The following is a 20,628-nucleotide window of genomic DNA, read 5'->3' on the forward strand; positions in this document are numbered from 1 at the left end:
AAATAAATACACAAAATCAAGACTTAGAAATATATTGACAGGAACTCTATAAGACAAAAACAGTGCCTGTGATGTCCCAAACATTTCCAGAATTGAGATGGCAGTGATAAAGCCCTGAAAATCAGATGTGTGCCAGTGCAAACATCTTCCTGCTCCTTCTGAGTTGAGATCCATCCCTTACATCCAGGGCACATTTGCTCAGGATATAGGATGTGTCAACAGCAGCACAGTTTAACACTACTTTGTTGTGAAGACAAGCTTTATGCTTACGGAAACTATATTAGGTCATTAACTATTTTACTGCAGTAGCTGTTCTACAGTCAAACTATTAATCCCCTCTCCAGATACTGCCTCTGGTACTTGCTAAAGGTTATAATCTCATCATCCTTTTAACAGCCTAGTTGCTTGTCCTGACAATGCCGTTTAACATTGTACTCTCATTTATCCATTATTTAAACCCATAGACCATTCTTTCCTGTTATCTTCCTGCTCACAGTTTCCAGCGCAGTGTCTTTCCTACAGACTGTCATTGACAACTGACAGTACAACCAGAACTGCCTCTATACACTTTATATCATGAAATCTCCATTTGCTATAGTCAGTGCAGGTACTCACTGCTAGAACATGCAAGTGGCATGACATAAACCAAACAAAACAAAAAACAGACACAGTGAAAGAAAAGAAAAAGGAGACAGCTAAAATAAATGTGGAACAAATACAGTCTAGAGAGCTTTCTGGACTGAGCACCAGCTGAAATAATGAAAAAAGAAACAATGTCCCATTTCATGTTGATTGTTTTGAGGATAAACATTTTTTTGTACATTTTACTAAATAAATCTGCTTGCATGAAAAAGAAAACAAAAACGGGCTCTACACTCAGAGACCTAACTGTGCAACTCTGTGGATCAGCAAATACGTTTTATGCTGTTGCGTTTTTACCGTGTGTTTGCGACACATTAAGATCACATGCATCCATAATTGCTGCAGCTCTACTAACTTATTCGGGCAGAATGAGATGATCATGTGTCTGAGCTGGCAGCCAACAATCTCCTTCTAATGGAAGCAACCCACTGGGCCCACGGCTTGGGGAGGGCTTCTGTTCACAGAGGTTTTGTGAAATAAGGATGTGCCATCGTATGCTAAAGGGTAACGTGAGCAAGGATGGCTCTCAGTAAGGTAGAGCGTGCTGTGACTCAATCTTTGGGAGAACGAGTAATGCCTACAGAAAGCACAGGAGCCAAAGCTTGGTCAACTGGTAAGAAAGACGTAGGCACAAAAAGAAAGCTGACGCTGTGTCCACCCTTTTATGCAATGGACATTATGAAACCAAGCACCTGCGCAGCTGGCAAGAGTTTCTGCTGTGTGAGTGCCTGGACATGTTAGCCTGTTTGCAGCTATTATAAATCCGATGGCTACCTTTTCTTTAGAAGCAAGCATCTTAACCTATCTTTCTGTATTTAAAGTTATAAAACCCAGAGGAATCCCAAGCAGCCTATATCCTATTTTAAAGTTCCTGAACACAATACCGGTGTGAAGTGGAAGATGTGGACTCCCTCTGATCTGCAGGCAAAATTCAGTCCTCACTCTGAAAAGGAGGGTACACACAGAAAGAGAAGTACACAGCTTTACCTATTACATCTTCCCTTTGTCCACAAAACAACTTGAAGATGTTTTATGCAGAGACAGGCTCCCATTAAGACCCGACTCTTGTAGCCCAAGATTTGAGTCCATTTGTAGCTTGACTTGCTGTTTCTCTCCTGAAAGAGACACTGCTTTCTGCAGCAGCACCCTGATTATTTATTGATGACCTGGATGAGGGGATAGAGTGCACCCTCAGCAAGTTTGCAGATGACACCAAGTTGGGCGGGAGTGTCGGTCTGCTTGAGGGTAGGAAGGCTCTGCAGAGGGATCTGGACAGGCTGGATCGATGGGCTGAGGCCAATTGTATGAGGTTCAATAAGGCCAAGTGCCGGGTCCTGCACTTGGGTCACAACAACCCCATGCAACGCTACAGGCTTGGGGACGAGTGGCTGGAAAGCTGCCTGGCGGAAAAGGACCTGGGGGTGTTGATTGACAGACGGCTGAAGATGAGCCAGCAGTGTGCCCAGGTGGCCAAGAAGGCCAACAGCATCCTGGCCTGTATCAGAAACAGTGTGGCCAGCAGGACAAGGGAGGTGATCGTGCCCCTGTACTCGGCGCTGGTGAGGCCGCACCTCGAATGCTGTGTTCAGTTTTGGGCCCCTCACTCCAAGAAGGACATTGAGGTGCTGGAGCGTGTCCAGAGAAGGGCGACGAAGCTGGTGAGGGGTCTGGAGCACAAGTCTGATGAGGAGGGGCTGAGGGAACTGGGCTTGTTCAGTCTGGAGAAGAGGAGGCTGAGGGGAGACCTTCTCGCTCTCTACAACTGCCTGAAAGGGGGTTGTGGTGAGGTGGGTGTTGGTCTCTTCTCCCAAGTGACAAGTGACAGGACTAGAGGAAATGGCCTCAAGTTGCGCCAGGGCAGGTTCAGGCTGGATATTAGGAAAAAGTTCTTTACTGAAAGGGTAGTGAAACATTGGAACAGGCTGCCCAGGGATGTGGTAGAGTCACCCTCTCTGGAGGTATTCAAGGAGCGTGTGGATGTGGCATTGTGGGATGTGGCTTGATGGGCATGGTGCTGTGTGGTGTGGGTGGGTTGTTTTGGTGTGGGTTGTGGTGTATTTTGTGGTTTGTGGGTGGGTGCGTTGTGGGGGTTTTTTTGGTTGTTTTTTTTTTTTTTTTTTTTTTAATGGTTGGACTTGATGATCTTACAGGTCTTTTCCAACCTTAGTGATTCTGTGATTCTGTGACTCTTTGTAATATCAATAATTTTGTTTTAATGGGAGCAGATCTGCTGAGTTGGTCATTGATTTGCAGTAAGATGTAAGTACAGCTGTGCTGAGCTTAACTTTGTATGTCAGAAGAGCATGTGAAAGATGTGAGATACATTATTTAAAGTGGACTTGCTTTATCCTAGACTGCTGATTCATAATGAAGTCAAAGAAATGTATTGTTTTCCCCTTCCTTCGGTATATGAAATAAACACAGTGATCTGTGCTACCCTTCAGTTTTCCTGTGCTCTACATGAGGTGCCCGCAAGAACTACCCTATCACTAAACTATCTTTTCAGCTCTGTTGTTTCCCCCCATTGTAAATAAATAAATAAGACCTTGCCTTATCCATAATATACCTGTTTCTTGTCTTAAACATATTATGAGCAGTAACTATCAGAACGAATATACGTAAATGCAAAAGAAAAAAAATCACCTCATGCATGATTCACAGGCATTATAGAACAGAGCTCTCTGCCACCATTCACAGAAAGCACACGCTACCCTCAAAACGGCCAAGGCAAATGCCAGCATGACGGAAAATCAGCTTTGGTGAGCCTGGACTGCACCACACGCCCTTCAGCTACTTGCTTAATGCCATGCTATCATGGTGCAGCAGCGTCCTGAGTGAGCAAGCCTCCGAGAAAGGGAGTGTTTTACAAGCCCATGATGTCTATTGATAAGGAGCACAGCAGGCTTTCCTGGCTCTGTTACTATATCGGGAAGGGACGTCGAGAAGACGGGAGGTGCGGGAGATGGGACTTGCAAACAGGCTGTCTCCCTTTGCTCTAGGAGGTGACACCCCCTCTGCATGGTGGCCCCTCCCCATCCACCTTCATTCACAGATAGGAAAACACTTTATATCCATAAACATCAAGGAATGTGTTCAAGGAACGCGTGGACGAGGCATCGTGGGACATGGTTTAATGGGCATGGTGGTGTTAGTTGATGGTTGGACTTGGTCTTACAGGTCTTTTCCAACCTTAGTGATTCTGTGATCATTGCCAACCCTAAACTTTTTTAAAAAAAACCCCAAACACACAACATGCCATGCTGGGTCAGGCGTGGTGGCTCCGGCTCAGCAGAGCCCCTTTCAGCTGCACCTTCCCAGGAAAACCGAGGTGGGTCCGGGGAGGGAGGACCAAAAATAGTTGCAGGTGGTGAGCAGGCCAGTCGCCCCAGGGTGCGAGCAGACATTTCTGGCACTCCCCGCCTTGCTGGTGCCACCTCCCATCAGCAGCCCCCAGCCCCAGCTCTTCAAGCGCCACACACAGCGGAAACCAGCCAAAACCACAATAAAACCAGACAAAACCCCATTGAAACCAGGGAAAAGCCCACCAAAACTGGACAGAACCTATTGAAACAAGACAAGGTGGTTATCTGATGGCGGCACAGCTGCCCACGGGTGAAGCGCTGTTGACCACGGTCAGGTTGTCTCTTCTGGGGATGGGGAGGTCATCCTGCCAGCGACATTTTGAAACCTGGAGGGCTGCCCTGAGGGGTGAAGGGGCAGCGGCTGGAGGGGTCACCACCATTTTGGGTGAAGGGGTTACCACCATTTTGGGTGAAGGTGGGTCGGGAGGCTTTGTGAGGGAAGGCCGCAGGCATCCCGGCTGGCCAGAGCGTGTTTGTGCCTCTAAGACACAGGGCACGATGGAAACACCGCATTGTAGGGTTTTTTTTTGCCAGTTGTGGGACACACGAGGCCACCTGTTCAGCTATTTTTCACCAGAGCTTTCAAGCAGAGCTCCTCGCCAGTGGGGTTGCGAAGCTGCCGCCTCAGCCAGCAGCGCTGTGGGCGACACGCAGGGTGGGCAGCGGGGGCCGGGCCGCGGTGCCTCCCCTGCTTTCCACACACGTTTATTCTGGTGCACTTCGGTTCAAATACACTGCCGGTTCTTGGGTAGAGTTGGAGGTCCCAGGGGCGCCCGCAGGGAGGCTCAGAAAACGGAAAGCCCTGCTTGGGGAGAATGCGGGAATCGATCCCGCCATCCCTCTGATGCGAAGCGAGCGCTCTACCCTTTGAGCTAACTCCCCCCCCCACTAACGCCTCACGGCGCCCCCCCCCCCCCCGCCTGCCACATCGCCCCCCCTCCTCCGCGCGCGCCGCCGACTTGTTGTCAGGCAGTTTGGCGTCCGCGCCGCGCCCTGAGGGGCGTGGCTCCGCGCGCTGGCCAATGGCGAGGCGTAGGGGGTAAGGCTACGGGGAAGCTCGTCAGCACATGCGCCCACCCCTCTCGCCGTGGCCTCCTGCCGGGTCTGAGCGCCTCAGCTCTGGATTGGGTGGAAAAGGTTTATTTTTAAAAGGAATCTGCTCTTTCTATTGGGTAAAGGAAACGCCTGTCAGGGTGACGTTTCCTTGTTGCTAAGTCGGGAAGGTGGGAAGCGAGATGCATCCGCCCCATGCGTTGACTGGCCAGCAGGAAGCCGAGAGCCCGCCTCCATCCCCGTTCGACCCTGTTGCAGTCGCATAGCTGAGTGACTGACATCCGCCAGACTGCCAGTGACAGGCCGAGCTCCGCACACAGCCCAATAGAAAGGCGCGAGCCTAGGAGGAGGGTGGTGCCGGGGTGGTATGATTGGCAGGCGGGGCGGAGGGAGAGGAGGGCTCGCAGGAGCCGATATGTCCGCCATCTTGGAGCGTCGGTGATGGTGGCAAGCGGTGGCTTTCCCGCCTGAGCGGAGGCAGCCTGGGGCCTGTGGCGGGGGGACGCGCTTGCCGAGGTACGGGCGGGTTAGCGGTAAGCTCTTCCTGCCGCCGCTTCGAGCGGACCGGCGCTCCGGTAGCAGCTCTTCTGCGGCGGCGCGGGCCTGGCGCCTGCTCCCCTCCGCGCGGGGAGCTCCGGACGCTCCGCAGGCGCCACCGGGCCGGGGCCTGGCGGGGCTGCCGGGGCCCGTCGTGCGCGGCGCCCCCTCGTACCCGCACCACTGAGCCCGGAGCGCCCGGGCTAGGCGCGGCGGGCCACGGCGCGGCTGCGGGGTGTCGCGGGCCTGGGCGCGGCGGGGAAGGCCCGGGCCGCACTGGAGGGAGCCCTGCCCGCCCGCCGCCTCTTTCTTCCCATGGCCGTGACGTTGGGTCCTTCGGCAGCTGCCCTGGAGCGTCTGCCTGGCGTCTGTGGTGCTTCATCCCGGGTGGGGAGCCGGCCGGTAGCCGCGGAGGGGCGGGGACGCCGCCGCCGTTCCGCGGCAGCTTTTGGGCGCGGAGTGTTCGCGGCCTGGCGCGGCGCGGGTCGCGGCGCGGTTGGGCATGGTGGGCGGCGCATTGTTCCCCGGTAGACCGGAGGAGCTCTGAACTGGGTGAAGTGTTTTATCGAAATGGGGGAAGCTGTCTGCACTGCTCCCTCCCCCGGCAGTCACTTGTGCTGTTGCTGTAACTTGCAGAACTTTATTCTGGCCTTCACTGTTATCTCTCGGATAATAAAACAGATAAGCCTTGTTGATGGCTGATTTTGCATTCACTTTCCTTCTTCAAAATCAGTGCCTCAGTATTCCTGTCAGGACGCTAGCTTTTTTTTGTTGTTGTTGCTGTGTTGTTTGTGGTTTTTTTGTTTGTTTGTTTTGATTTTTTTTTTTAACAAGGCAGCTTCTTTCAATTAGAATTTTTTTTTGAGTATAGCAGTGTTTGGGTAAGCTTTAACTGCTGTTAAATACATTTGGCAAAATCTGACTTTGAACCTGCCAGTTCTTTTGGTTTTCTTTTGCTTTAGTCGCCAAGAACTTCTCGAAGTTTAAGAGGGAATTAGTGTTATAGTCCTGTGTCTTGTATGACATAAGTACAACTGAGGCTAAAGACCATCTCTGTCAGGATAAACGTTATTTAAGTTAGAACAGTAGGATACTTTGCGCAAGTGTGTTGCTATTTTAAAAAAAGTGTTCTGAGTGGAAGAGTACAGAAAACTTACAAGTGGGTGGCTAGCTTTAGGAAGTGTTCCTTGTGACATGTTGACAACTTAAAAATGAAAGGTTGTGTTACTGCTAGTGATTTTACTTAGGTTTAAAATCTCCTTCAGTGGAAGGAGTCTAAATGTACTCTAGCAGTGCAGGGTGTGTTTGGTTTGGGTTTGTGTGTGTTTTTGGTTTTTTTTTAATTGATAAATATTAGGCTAATTTAAAATTTTCAGTTAGTATATACAAGTAGTTTGTGAATGGCACAAATAAATGTGTGCTGCTTTTTTTTTTTCCTGGAATGCTGAAAGATAGGAAATCTCCCTGTTTCAGTGTTCCAAGTAGATTACTGCAGTTATTTGAACTGCAGTGTGTATTTTCAGTGTAACTTACATTCTAGTAAGAGTCTGTGATTACTTAGCTCTGTGTTGTTTATTTATGTTTTCAGGAGTGAGGCATGGACTAACTGTAGCTTGCAAGAATCTTTATTATACAAATATAAAAGAACACTACAGAATTATCTTTCAATATATAACTTGTTAATGAGACTTCATGCAAATGTGGTATCTAGTCTGCATGTTTACTTCTTGAAAGTTTTTAGTTCTAGGTACTTGTTTAAGTTCACTTAAGTGATTTGTTTCATTCATCTGTGATATTGTTTGAACATAGGTGATGCTTCTTATGTGCTTCCTGTGTAAAAACCAGAATGTGTATTGTGGTATTGAATCCTGCACTTTCTGAGTTACTAAAGGAATTTATCTTCTAGTACTACTAGAAGATTTTATTTTGGCCAGAGGAACTGTTGAAGAGGGCTGTTTACAATGAACTTAAGGAAAACACTGAGTTAAAGTGAGAGTTGTAGTTCAGAAATCCAGGAAAAGTGGCCTGTTTAATAGGAATGTCTTTAAGTAGGGTAGTGCATTATAGCTTCTTTGCAAGCAAGTTAGATTTATATGTAAACTTCTGTGACTGTAGTATCTGGATTCTTTTAAATATAAATCAACTAGCCATTATTATTCCCTTATGGAATTAAAGATACAAAATAGTTTGTGTGTCTCTTCACAACGCTGCCTGCAAACTGTTTGCTCCTGTTGACTTGCTAAAGTGAGAAAAGGGTCCTTCAGAACCCTTTTTGCTTACACTTAACAGAGGTGATGCTATAGCCTGTATACCAATCAGAGAATCAGATGATGTTCTAAGCGTGAAATTCAGGTCAATTAATAGAATGGAATCTGAACTTAGCAGTATTAAAGCAGAAAATCATGTAGGTAGTTTTAGTATTAACCGATGGTTAGAGAGTGAACTCTGCTGTTATGGCTCAACAGCTTTGCTTCTCTACTCAGCTTAAGCTTGAAATGCATGTACTATGAAATGCTGAAGAGCTTGCTCAAAATCGACCAGTATGGGATCAAACCAGTCAGAAGGGAGGAGCACTTTGAAGAACTGTCTGGTCCACTCTCCTTTCTCTCCATTGATGTCCTCTTTCTTCCAAGTGCTTAAAAAGCCTTGAAGTATTTACTTAACTCTGCAGTTAGTTAAGATCACTCTGTATCAGTATATTGAAATAAGACACTTTCTAGCTTCAGTGTTCCAGCATACTACATAGCATCTTTGTAGGCAGGAGGTGTGCCTGTTCACTTCTCACATAAAACTAGGTTAATTTATGGCCTTTGGAAGTTATGATGGAAACCATGGCTTTTCTGCTTGGGCAGAAGAGGCACTAGTGTGAGCATAGTGATCTGTTTCTATAGTAAGGTAGGATGTCTTAAGCATATCGTCTGCCGTCTAGATTCAGCTTTCATAGTAGCACCTTCATCTGTGCCCCCTAAGATTGCTGTGTACTCTGCTATTTCATAAGCCAGGTTTAGGAATAGTGTGTTATCTCAAAGTAGACACCACATCCAAATTCTAGAAGACCAAATGTCGGATTGGATTATCCTAAGAGCAAAATGTGGAGCCATTGTTTTTGGCAAAACTTTCCACAATAATAAAACAACTAGGGATAAATGAGAAATAATATCTTGCTTGTCTCATCTTATTTTGTCAAGTTGGAGGAAGAGAGCAAAGAACTTGGGAAACGGTTTAGTGAGCACATTTGATCCTGATATTTTCAGGGCAGGAGACAAGCCTGGAAGGTCAATCAGAAAATACATAGAGAATATGAACATAATGTTGAAACGTTTGCACAGCATGTTTAATTGTTTTTGTGGTGTGTCAGGGTGCCAGCATCTGTTTTAGAAACCATATGCTACTAAGCAACTAAAGTAAAATGTTTTTCTACTCTTGGATGTTATATGCAGCTCTATAGCTAGCTTGGGACACTGCTCAGGAAATGGGATAGACTGAATTGATAGGATCGGGAAGACATTTGGTATAAGCTGTTAACAGCTTGCTTGTTTATGGAATAGTTCTTCACACAATATTGGGAGAAAAATCTGTCACTGCGAAATACAAGAATCTTCATGACCTTTGTTTATTTAATAACTTCCTTAAAGTGCCAAGAAGCATGTTTGAAGTAGTATATGTGATTCAGAGTGGGTGAAAAAGTTCCCGACTAACCCTTTGACTGTTCTTTCTTGTTGCTGTTACTCTGTAAAAACTAGTGACTTGTTTCTGAGTGTGTTAAATATGTTCTAGAATATAGCAATCCAGTACTAAAAGCATTCTCATTGTTACTCTGTATCAAGTGAATCCTAGGCCTCTTTTATCCCTGGTACTAACTGGATCTGATTATATAAAGTAAGATTCTATTGTGCAAATTTTAACTTCTACTAGAGGTTTTTGGAGTGAATCTCATTATTTCCCAAACTAGTAGTAGAGAGAAAGAAGCTTGCTGTAAATGTACGTTATGCACCTCTAGAAGAGCGAAGTATAAGACCATAGTCCCCAGTTAGGTGATGCACATTTCTCACTTGTAGTAGTGCCCTAATCGATAGATCAATCAAAAGCAAGTTAATAATATTTCAAGTAGTGCTTTATACATTGGCTGTAGGCAATGCTAGTACAGATGTGATTACATCTCCTTTTTTTTTTTCATTGTACTGTAACTGGTTTCAGTGGTTGAGTTAGAGCAGAAAACAAGGGGGTAATAGACATTTCTAAAGGCTTGACTTGCTACAAATTGATATTGCTTCAGTGCTGCTTGCGTTGTGAAAGGAGTATCAGCTGCTGCCTCCACAGATTTTTGCATCTTTGTACCAGAGTGGTTATAGTTAGTGTTTCTCATACAGAAACTGTAAAGATACAATGCTATTTGCTTTAATCTTGTGTAAGTACAGTGGAAACCAAGTCTTGTGGAGTTTTTTTTGTTTTGGCTTTTTTTTTTTACTGAGTTACAGTAGAGCAAAAAATCGTAGGTAAGGTCTTGGTGAAAACTCTTCTTTCTGTGAAACTCACTGTAATCTTACCTTTAAAGCAGATGTAGGGCTCTCTTCGTATTCTGTTCTTACTTACCCTATACTATTTTGACCAGTCTCCAATCTAAAGAGCTCACCTGGAAATGTTAGGACTGGTTTGAACTACAGTAATTCATATTATTTCTTCTGTTACTGCCTTGACAGACTTGCCAGATATCCAGGTATGTTTGGCAGCTAATTATTCTAGAAAATAATAAGTAGTGGATTACGTTTGTTTTGAGAAGCTTAGCTGCTGTCACCAAACATCTTGAAAAAGGATGGGAAGTGTAGACACTGCTAAAACAAAGCTGTAGTGGTGGCAGGAGCAGACCCACTTCTGGGTAGGTGGTTTTCCTGCTGATATTGTAAGTGGCTTGCATCTCCAGGAAACCAACTTTCATTTCATGTTGATATTGGTCAGCATGCATTCCAGATGGAAGTCTGTTTGAAAATTGCAGCAGCATAAGGGTTGTATTCTCATCTTCCATGTTTTGTCTTTCCGTGTTCTTTCTGGCTGTTAGGAAGGAGGAGTTTGTCACTGCTCATGGCAATTCTGAGGGCTAATAGCATTTTGGGAAGTGTTTTAGCCTGCCTGTGAGCGACAGCTGTAGAAGTTAGACTGAACTGGCCATGAAGTAGTCAGTTCTTCCTTTTGGCTGTGACAAACAAGCATTCATTAAGGGATCCTTCTATGTGCGTACTTGATGCTGATGATGGGCTCTTTGTTATAGCTTCAAGCCATATTTAATGGCAAAAAGATGTTGTACACTGAACATTGTATTTAGATGAATTTTTTTTGATAAAGGAGGTGGTGAAGATAACATTAGTGAGAGGTCTGCATTTCTTAATGGTCAGCATAAAAAACCTAAATGCTGCTTGCCTTTACTGTAGTGATTAGTGTGCTGTTTTCTTTTTAACAAGTGGTGCTTCAAAGAAGGGAAATGGAGGAAGGTATAAAGGCAATGCAGATAGAAATCCAGTAGATGAAAGATGGTGTAAGACCGCTGTACAACTTGTTGAGCTCTGCAGGTTGTAAGAAAAGATAATTGCTGTTGTGGCTGTGACTTGATAGTAACATCCAGTGCTTAATTTTAATTAACTGTTAGATACTTGTAAAACTTTACAATTCCTTTTGACATTACTGAGTCTTTCCTGTTGCTTTACCAGTGGTGTTACGGGATGCCTTTCCTCATTTAAAAGGGATCTACTTTGCCATCAGATTATGAAAGCTGTGTGTAATTCTGTAGCTTTATTGTTTTTTGGGCTAAGGCTCTCTTCTAGAGTCACTTATTATCCAAAAGCTTATAAATTTCTCTGTGAGACCAGTAATGTGTGATTGGGGACTGAACTTACAACTTTACTCTTTCTCAACCTGTTATAAATGTTTGATTGCTTTTATTTCTCAGTAGTTGTGCTAGGTGCAGTTGTCTTATTAATATGATTTCAGTCATAGATGAGCACATACTTTTTTCGCTGTGGCTGGCTGTTCCAGTAGGCTCTCCTGCTGTACTTAAGCATTATTTATTTATTTTGAGAGCCAGAAAAAAAGAACCTTGACATGGCTGAACTGAGTACCAGCCACACCTGGCTTGGATGCGCTGCTTCAAAAATGCAACTTAGAAATATAAATTAATCCCTAACTCTCCAGTTACCGAATAGGGAATTTAGTTCCGCAGCCTGGAATTGTAGAGGTGGGATGTTGAAGGCAGATAAAAAGAAAATTCTGAATCTCTTACGTATGTGGGTGTCCGTGAAAAAAGATTCAAAGTCTGAAAACCCATAGGTTGTTTGATATCTTTTGTAATATAGGAAACACCTGTGGGTGTCTGATATCTTTTTCACTATAGGAAACTGGCTTCCTTTTAGGGCATAACAGAAAGCAATGATGTTAATGCTTGTACAATAGCTTTTTCTTTGAAATACACTGGTCCAATCCTCCCCTTCTCCAGACTTGGGAATTCTGAAGTTTAACTTGCACTCCTCAGAAAAATACGCTAGCCATAAGGCTGGAGGCTAGAATGCAGGGGGGTTGCTCTTTTCCCTCCCGTGTTGAAGTTGTAGCCCCATGCAGCCAAGAATGAAGTTATTAATAGATACAATAGGAAATTTGTAGCTAGGGTACTGATCTCATCCTCATGAGAGGGAGGGATTATAGATTATCTCAAATAAATATATAAATATATATATTTTTTATATATATAAAAATATTTTTTAATTTATTGAAGATTGTGAAGATTGAGTGTGAAGATTAAGGTCTTCTCTGGAAATGTGAATTGGTAACTATGATGTTATATGGTGGAACTACTAAACAGCAGAATGCAAGTAAAAATGGTGAATGTGTTTTACTGTTAAGTGGGTTTTTGTAGAGAAAAAAGTTATCTCAATTTTTTTTATATAGGAAAAAGTGCAAGCAACAGCCGGTAAATCCATCTCCCCCAAAACTAAAAGCAAACTGGCAGTTGAAAATAAAGAAGGGAAAGAGATGAAGTTGTCTTTTTTTTATTGCAGCTAAACCACCTATAAAGTTTTGTTTCTAGACTTTCAAGCATTTCAGACTAAGTTAATTTCTGTGCCACTTGCCACACTAGTGACTTGACTTTATGGAATGGTAATACGACTTACTTCACAAAATCTGTAGAACCCTCAATGTTACTTAAAAGGATAGAAGACTTAAGTTCAGGTCTTAAGGAAACAGACTTCTAAGTTTCTGCTCAGCAGAGTATTGCTTTTTAGGGCTATATCATATAATGCTGTTACAAATACCATTTTAAGTTCTGAGCTAGCATTTTAAATGGCTTGCTTGCTTTGAAATTTTATTCTTCAAATCCCTTCAGTAGGCATAGGGCACAGAAGTATCAATGAAGTTTTCAGTAACTATAAAGTATCAATGCAGTTTTTGGTAACTATTTGTCTTGCATTTGGATTAATTATTGCATTGTTATTTCAGTAATTCCTAGTTAGTAAAGTAACACTTGGTGAGAGTTGAGACCTCTTCTTGCAGTGGGAGAAAACTGGACAGATGCATTGGTAGCTAGAGAAGGGACTTGTAGGAAGGAATGGGTAAGAGAAGTATTTTGGTGAATTACTTTGTAGCCCTGACTTGAAAGGCGGTGAAGAAAATGAGAGAGGAAACATAGCTGGTTGAAATAAGGGTAATTCCAAAACAACATTATATCCCTAAACCATGGCAGGTTGCTTAAATGGCTTTTTAAAACACTGTTTCCATGTATTTATTGGTGCAGTTACGATGTTGCACAGCTGATGATCACTTCAGTGTAAAGATTTAGACTATGAAAGTAATCTCCCTTTGAATATGGTTTTCTTAGGAAGAAATGCTACTAAATCTTTGAGGTAGGCTTGCCCTGTAGTTTGCCACTAGCACCTATGATAGAGTTTTGAAAGACAAACATACTCTTCTGATGCTCCAGAGAGAGGCATTGAAGGAGAGCTTTAAAAAGATTATTTTTAAGATTACAGAGAAAACAGAGTAGGTTTGGCGTTTCCATATAAAACTTTGGCGGCTTCTTTTTAAGTAGGGCGCGTATTGAAGTTGGAAGAAGGTGGCTTATTCTGTTAGGCAATCTTGATTTTTCTGGTGTTGTCCATCAAAAGAGTTCCATGGGGAAGGCATACTTCTGTTCAGTGGAGGCACAAGAGGCATCTGTGCCTGAAAAATGTGGTGTAATTGCAGTGTGCATGGTTTGGAAAAGCAGAGTATGGCAAAACTCGGATTACTGGAGTGATTTACTCCAAAATAGAAATTGCCTGGGGGGATGGGGGAAGGAGGAAGAAAGATAATATTAACTTAATAGCCACTTAAAACTCTTACGTGCAAAATGCCTTCTCAGTGATCTTTCATTATTTTGCTGTGTTTCTAATTTCTCTTCTAGAACTTATTTTTGCACATACCCAAACAAAAATGATAGTCATTCATTAAACTTATGTAGGTGAGACTTGGTGAAATCTTTTCATTCAAAGCAGGTTTTTCTTAGTTTTGTAAGCTGGGTCTCTCAGAAAAGTAAAGCTAGTCACGCCTCTATCTGTAGTTTCACTATGTAGTGCTAAGTGCTCATTGTTTAAATAACGTGGGGCAGGGGGCTTTCTAGCACTTTGTTACAAAAATGGTGGTAAAATGCTTGTGGAAGATATTGAATCTCTTTTCAGTTGTCTTAACCTTTGCATGATAAGGTAACCCAACTGTTTGGTGTCCAGTACTTAATTGACGTTCCATATATATTACAATATTTTGCTTTTCCAACTAGTTAACTTCATCCTCAGGATATCTGCAGAGATGGGGAAATGGTTGTGTAGACTATTTTCCCAAATATGCAGAGTATGTTCTGTGAAGGAGAGGACAGTGGTCTTGGTTAAGGGCTCAGCTAAAGCCTTAATATCAGCGCTAAACTAGGGAGGATTCCAGATGGCAGTAAAGCATTTGTCTAAATGCAGATACCAACGTTTAGGTAAGCAAGCATGGTGAAGTAGCATCACTTCCCTTCTGTCCAGGTGCTGCTGCTGTATTTTATTTCTCTTGCTTAACATTGGAATAACTGTCTTACTTTTTTTGTCCTAGGGGTTGTATTGATAAACGTGAAGATTTAGGGATTGTAGAAATAAGTGTAGATGGGGCTTAAGCTTTTTGGTAAGTGAAGTCAAATTAGTAATCTTTCCCCAAGAGTAAATCAAATATTTATTTTAACCTGCTGAAATTAAAGATTAAAAGAGGAAATATCTTCAATTTTTCTTTTCATGCTATCGGACCTGCACACTCTTTGAAGAGTGTTAGGGATTCCAACTTTCAGTTTGAAAAGCAAAACATGTTTGTGATACTGTCATGTTAGGAGAGTATTAGCCTGTGTGTGCAGGGTGGGTTGATTAGTTCTGTCAGTTTTCACAGGATATGGTAGCGCAGAAATCATAGGTAGTATATTTAGTGACTCAGTTCTTGATATCCTGATTCAAAGGGCAGTTCTGCCTGACATCTTGAAAATGTGCAGCTGTCAAAACTTATTTTAATAGTTGTGCAAACCTTAGCATGAAGAAAAGCAGGAAGATAATCTTGCCCACAGCCTTTAACTAGTGCAGTTCAGGTAACCTGCAATGGAAGTGCAGGTTACCTGAACAACAGGTCCAAGGAACCTTTAATGAAAGTGAAGAGTCAAGCAAGAAGTGACAAATAGCTTTGGATTCAATTTGAAAGTTGCTGTCTTAATGCAAGAGTCCACTCTAATTCTGGCAGCAGTTACAGCTGACTAGAGCTTCAGAGGCAAAACAATTGGCAGGCTCCTAGAGGCTGCTGACTTGCACAGCTGAACTGTGAACGATCCTAAGTACTCTTGTTAAAAAGACTTAAGATTTTGCATAAAAAAGAAAGAACAGACTTGAATGCACTGTCTATACAGAAAGAACACTCTAGTGTCCTGGTTAGCAGTTGCTGAAGTAAGCAGCTTTCTTCTACCTTCATGTGTTTTCATGCGCCTCAAAACTTGATTTCCGTCCAACTTTCAAGGTCTAATCAACAAGGTGAAAAGGAGGAAGAACTTGTTTATCTGAGCAGTTAAACGTTGTTCAGCAAAAATGGGTATGTTTCCATGACACACTACACTGCCTTGCTAGAAATGTCGAAATGTCCGAGCCAGTTATACATATGCTTTTGTTTCGTGTGCCATGCCGAGTAGTGATTTGGGTTCAAAAGCTGTGTGGCCAGTTGGCATGATCTTGTATTCAGGTTAACTGAGGGAAGTGAGAGACAGGGCTGAGTAGCTTTGGTACAGCGAAGTGTCTGACACAGCTGTATTGCCTTCTAGTAGCACTGCTTCTGGTACTACTTTAGGGAGCTCTTTATCATACTATTGCCAAATGCTGGTGAGCATGTTCAAACAGTAGTCTTCTCATTTCTAGCTTGCTCTTTTTCAGCAGTGTTCCATCTGGTTGGGGCAGAGTGGGGCAGATTGAATGAAATGCTGAAAATTAAAGTTGCAGCTCGAGTCATGCACAGCACCAGTGCAGCCATGGTAACTGTATCCCTGTGATCTGATGTAGTGTCTTAGACTGGAAAAAAAAAATCCAAACCTACACACTTGTTGAGTACTAAAAGGAACAGAATAGAATAAATGCTTAAGAAGAAGAAACCTCGGCTAAAATTCATACATCTAACCTTAGGCTGTCTCCTTAAGTTACAGTAGTTTTTCATTAAATGTTCAAACAAAAAAAAAGCGTACTGCTGAAGTAGTCTGTCAGCATTACTGATTTTTACATTTCCAGAGTAGTAGTACAGGAATTCAGGACTCCTTTACACTTGCAGATTATCAGGTGGTTCAGACAATAGTAGAACTGATGTTGAATTGTCCAAATTCGGCCTTAAATATCTTGTCCTTTTTCATCATCAGATTCAGGAGAATTTTTACTCTGCAATCCTGCAGCAGGCCTAAGGTCATATAAATTGGGGCAAAGATTGTTACCAAAAATCGTAACCAAGAAAACTTTCCAAACCAAATGATAGTTTAGAAAGCTGACGTTGGTTTATTGCAGCGCTGGGTGCATGGGGGATTTCTCCTCGTAGCATGCACACCCAGTTGAAATCATGCCAAGTATTTAAACAGTTAACAAAGTTAGTTATGCCTACTGGTCCCACCCCTTAGCTAACCATTGGTTAGTATCTTTCTTACTTAAGATTAAAGATACAGTTCTCTTTTAATTCACTACGCATGCCCAGAGAGTAGGGGGTTTATTTGGGTTGGGGGCTTTTCTAGCTAGGAGGTGTGGTTTTTAACATTATAATGAGGTAGGTCAGCCTTAGGATACCCATTTGGGGCATTTTACTGACTTTGCTGTTCGGTATGTAAACCATACCAAGTCTCAAGGCTATATATCAGTCATTATCAGGAGACCCAGAAGCTCCTCCAAGGTGCTATATCTCATTATACTGTTTATCTCAAGGTAAACAACATCAACATAACCCAATACAGCCAGTCACCACAGCCAGCCCGTCTCCAGGAAAATTAATGCATATTTCAGTTTATGTGATGCAGTATCTTCTTAACTTATCTGTACAAAGTTTGCACAAAAGAGTCTGTTCTTTGTATGCTAACTAAATTGTTTAAGTCTTTGGTATCAAGATGAAGAGACAAATCCTGGTTGCCCTGTCCCTAATGGTGTGTTCCCTCTTCCTTGGCCATGCTGACCGTGGTGATTGACAGACCTTTTGAGCTGTTTCAGCATGTGGACTTGGCAGAAGGACTCCCTCCCTTCTTCCACCAACTGCATTTGTCACCTCTTAAAGTATGTTTTTCACTCGGAAGTGACTTGGCAGAAGTTTGACCAGTGTTGGGGGGCCAACAGAGGGAGACTGCACAGCAAGGGGTAGCGGGGAGCTGCTTTGCGTAGCCAGCTTAGCCTCCTCTAACACTCCTGTCAGAGACAGGATGGAATTTCAAACCTGGTCCTCATTCTGAGTGTGGATGGTGACGGTTCAGCATACAAATGTGCCCTCTAAGCAAGGTGTTTGGAACTGATAGCGAAAGCATTCAAAGTTTAAGTCCTAGCTACTTCTTACAGTGTTTAAAAGTTGCCTTGGTTATCATGCAGATTTTTTTTATAAATGTCACTAGTTTACAAATTAGAATTCTGGACTAGATCAGATGCACTGATTTCTCTGCCCTTCAGCTGTCTCCACCCGACCAAATTCATGGTGGTGACAACATTTTAAGGCCGAGTTTTTCTTTTCTTTGAAGACCATCTGTTCAAGGGGTTGCTTAATTAAAAGGTTTTGGGAAGAGATGTTCCTGATTAACTTCTCTAGTAAGCCCTAAGATGTGAGTGTTCTAAGAAGGACATGTTATTATTTTCATTTTTCCTCCCAGACATTTGGAGAGGTGTCGTAAGGAACAATGATGAGTCTTAAATTATGATTTCACAGTGCTCTGCCTTGAGCATTAACGTTAAACAATTTTGTATTGCTAGGTGGTAACGTCACTGGGGAATCTTTCTGGTCCGATAAGCCAGTGGAAAAAGGGGAAAAAAAAAATCTACCATTTCTTACTTAAGCACAGTGTTGTATAAAAACACTTGCACTTGTTTGGGGTACAGCATGGCCCAAAGAAGGAATAGAACTAAAATGTGCAGTGGTCTATGCTTCCCGTTATCAATTGTGGTCCAGACACCTTTATTGTTATTGAAGAGATGCTGGTGTTCTGCAAGTGATTTGTCAAACTGATTGCCACCATGATGGGGGCGTGGGGGCTACAAAATGAAATTGGAATTTTTTCATGGAGGTTTTTTTACATCGCAAAAAACTACTCTTTAATATATTAAACTTTATTTCAGCTATAGTAGGTTATATAAGTTTTGAATGCATGGAATGAATTACTGTAAGAGCAGCACTATTCAGGAGCTCGCAGTTCTTGCACTTTTTTACCAGGATGCACAAATGTTGCATTGGTTTCTATAAGCAGAGAGACCTATTTAGTTTCAGTGTTTGGGCCAATAGAGGTGCATGGGAATGGTTTTAGAAGTAGGCATGTCCCACTCCATGCAGCATTAATAAAATTTGTTTAGTCCTGCTTATGGCAGCTGGTCACATAGTGGTTAACTTCTCTATCTAAAAAAGTGTAAATAAAGTTCATCAGGTAATACTTTAGAACAGAGTTTGCCATGCTGTTGCACTTCACGTGAAGATGGATGCTGCCCTGGATAGTTGTGCCTTGCTTTATTTTTTAGGTGTGTCAGATAAACATGCTCACATGTTTATGTTCTAGTGGTGATGAGTCTTCATCGGTTTATGTTTGAACGTGATATGTATACATGACAAGACTTCCATCCTGCCTTTGCATGTTATCTTCAGGTTTACATTTTTGATACCTTCTGTCATGGCTCCACTTCTCCCTGACAGAAGTACTGTGTTAATGTGCCTGAACTATTGCTGGATGTGAGCCATCCCTGGATGTAGGAAAGCCAGATTTAAATAGACTTGAACCTCATCCAATCAGTTGATTCTTTTTCTTATTATTTTAAGTAAAGAACTCCTGTGTTTTTTCCTCTTTTTTTTTTTTTTCCTTTATCCATACTGCGGTCCCTTTCAATACCTAATTGTGCTGTGGAGGGGAACAGTCTGAGCCAATGAATCGTCCGTACCACTGAGTGGAAGTCATTCTTTAAACCAAAATCCGTACTCTTGTAGATTCTGAGGTGGACTGAAAAAGTCATGATTGACTAGAGCAGGCTTCTGGTGGAACACCCTTCTCAGAGTATGCTATAATACTTGCACTGCTAATGTCTTGATAATTTTGATTATGCTAGTGTTTTTATTTTCCTGTATAATCCTGCTGTACTAGTGAATTCAGAAGCTGACTATTCTGGTGCTAAACAATGGTATTTAGGCACTGAAGTTCTCTTTTCAAACAGAAGGAGGAGTAGAGAAACATCAGAAAGACATCATTGTAAGGGGAGTAATAATAGTGGTTTTCATTTGGGTAGTTTTACTGGCAATTGAAATTTCTGTGGACAATATCGTAAGAATTTGTAAACTCTTCTGAAAGTGCAGGCTTCTTATTTTGCTCCCACATGGCATAATTGAGGAAGTGACCTCTCCCTTCTTGGAGCTCTACTTCTGAACATAGGTGTGCATTTGGAATGCAGAAACGATAACCAAGGAAACCTTAAAGCAAATTAAGTCCAGTAAACTTGTTTACTTTTTCTGCTCTAGTTAGTCACTTGACTCAAAAGGGATTGGCAAATCTACTTGACATCTAGACCTGAAGGTCTAAGGATGAAAAACACGTGTGACCTTTGAAAGTATTACAGTCAGCGTCTTACATTAACCTTCAGTTCATGTGTATGTTGGTTACTAAAAAAGCCTTAGAGAAAGTTGTGTTTAGTGTCTGTGTGTTAATGCTTGGAGTCCTTGTGCTGTTGTGAATAAAATGCAAATGTGACTTTTGGTTCCAGAACTGTTGGAGATAACAAACAACATGGTATTTCAAGCCACAAAACTTACTACCCCCAACAAAGCTAAGAAAAAACACTTTTATTCGGTGATTGTTTAACTAGAATGCAAGAGTTTCTTTTAGTGCAAGAGGAATCTGTTTGTAGTATGTATCTTTAGGTTGACGGAGGCTATTAAATCATTTGCAAAGATCAAGAAACAACTTTGAAGACACAGTTTCTTATCTTTAACGTGGAAGGTGTAAAGTTAAATCATACTTGTCTTTGGCAGAATCCTTGAAATGCTTTTGAGGTGTGTGGTTTGGTTGTTTTTTAGCTGAAGATGTATTTCTGACGAATTCTGATCGCAGAGCTTTTCAGTCAAATACTAGGTAGTCACTGACACAAATTAATGAACATGCTACTGTATTTGCTACCCCTCTTAGTTGCTAGTACTTCTACTATTTTTCCCCATGAACAATATTACCCATTTTCCCAAAAGGAACAAAAGTCTTGTCTTTCCTGAAACCTGTGTTTAAAAAACAAAATCAAAAAGCCCTCTAATTGGTAGAAGGGGA

At 42.5% G+C, this 20,628-nt stretch overlaps 1 protein-coding gene across 2 annotated transcripts in view; it reads left to right on the forward strand.

The window, feature by feature from the left end:
• The first annotated feature begins 5,482 nt into the window (after window positions 1-5,482).
• PPP6R3 (protein phosphatase 6 regulatory subunit 3) overlaps window positions 5,483-20,628 on the forward strand; it is a 68,272-nt gene continuing 53,126 nt past the window's right edge. For both annotated transcript variants that reach the window (XM_059825971.1, XM_059825975.1), the window contains exon 1: window positions 5,483-5,573. The gene's annotated coding sequence lies outside the window, so the exon portion shown is untranslated. The remainder of the gene's footprint in view (window positions 5,574-20,628) is intronic.

This window comes from Gavia stellata, chromosome 17 (assembly GCF_030936135.1).
Source record: "Gavia stellata isolate bGavSte3 chromosome 17, bGavSte3.hap2, whole genome shotgun sequence".
NCBI classification, from domain to species: domain Eukaryota; kingdom Metazoa; phylum Chordata; class Aves; order Gaviiformes; family Gaviidae; genus Gavia; species Gavia stellata.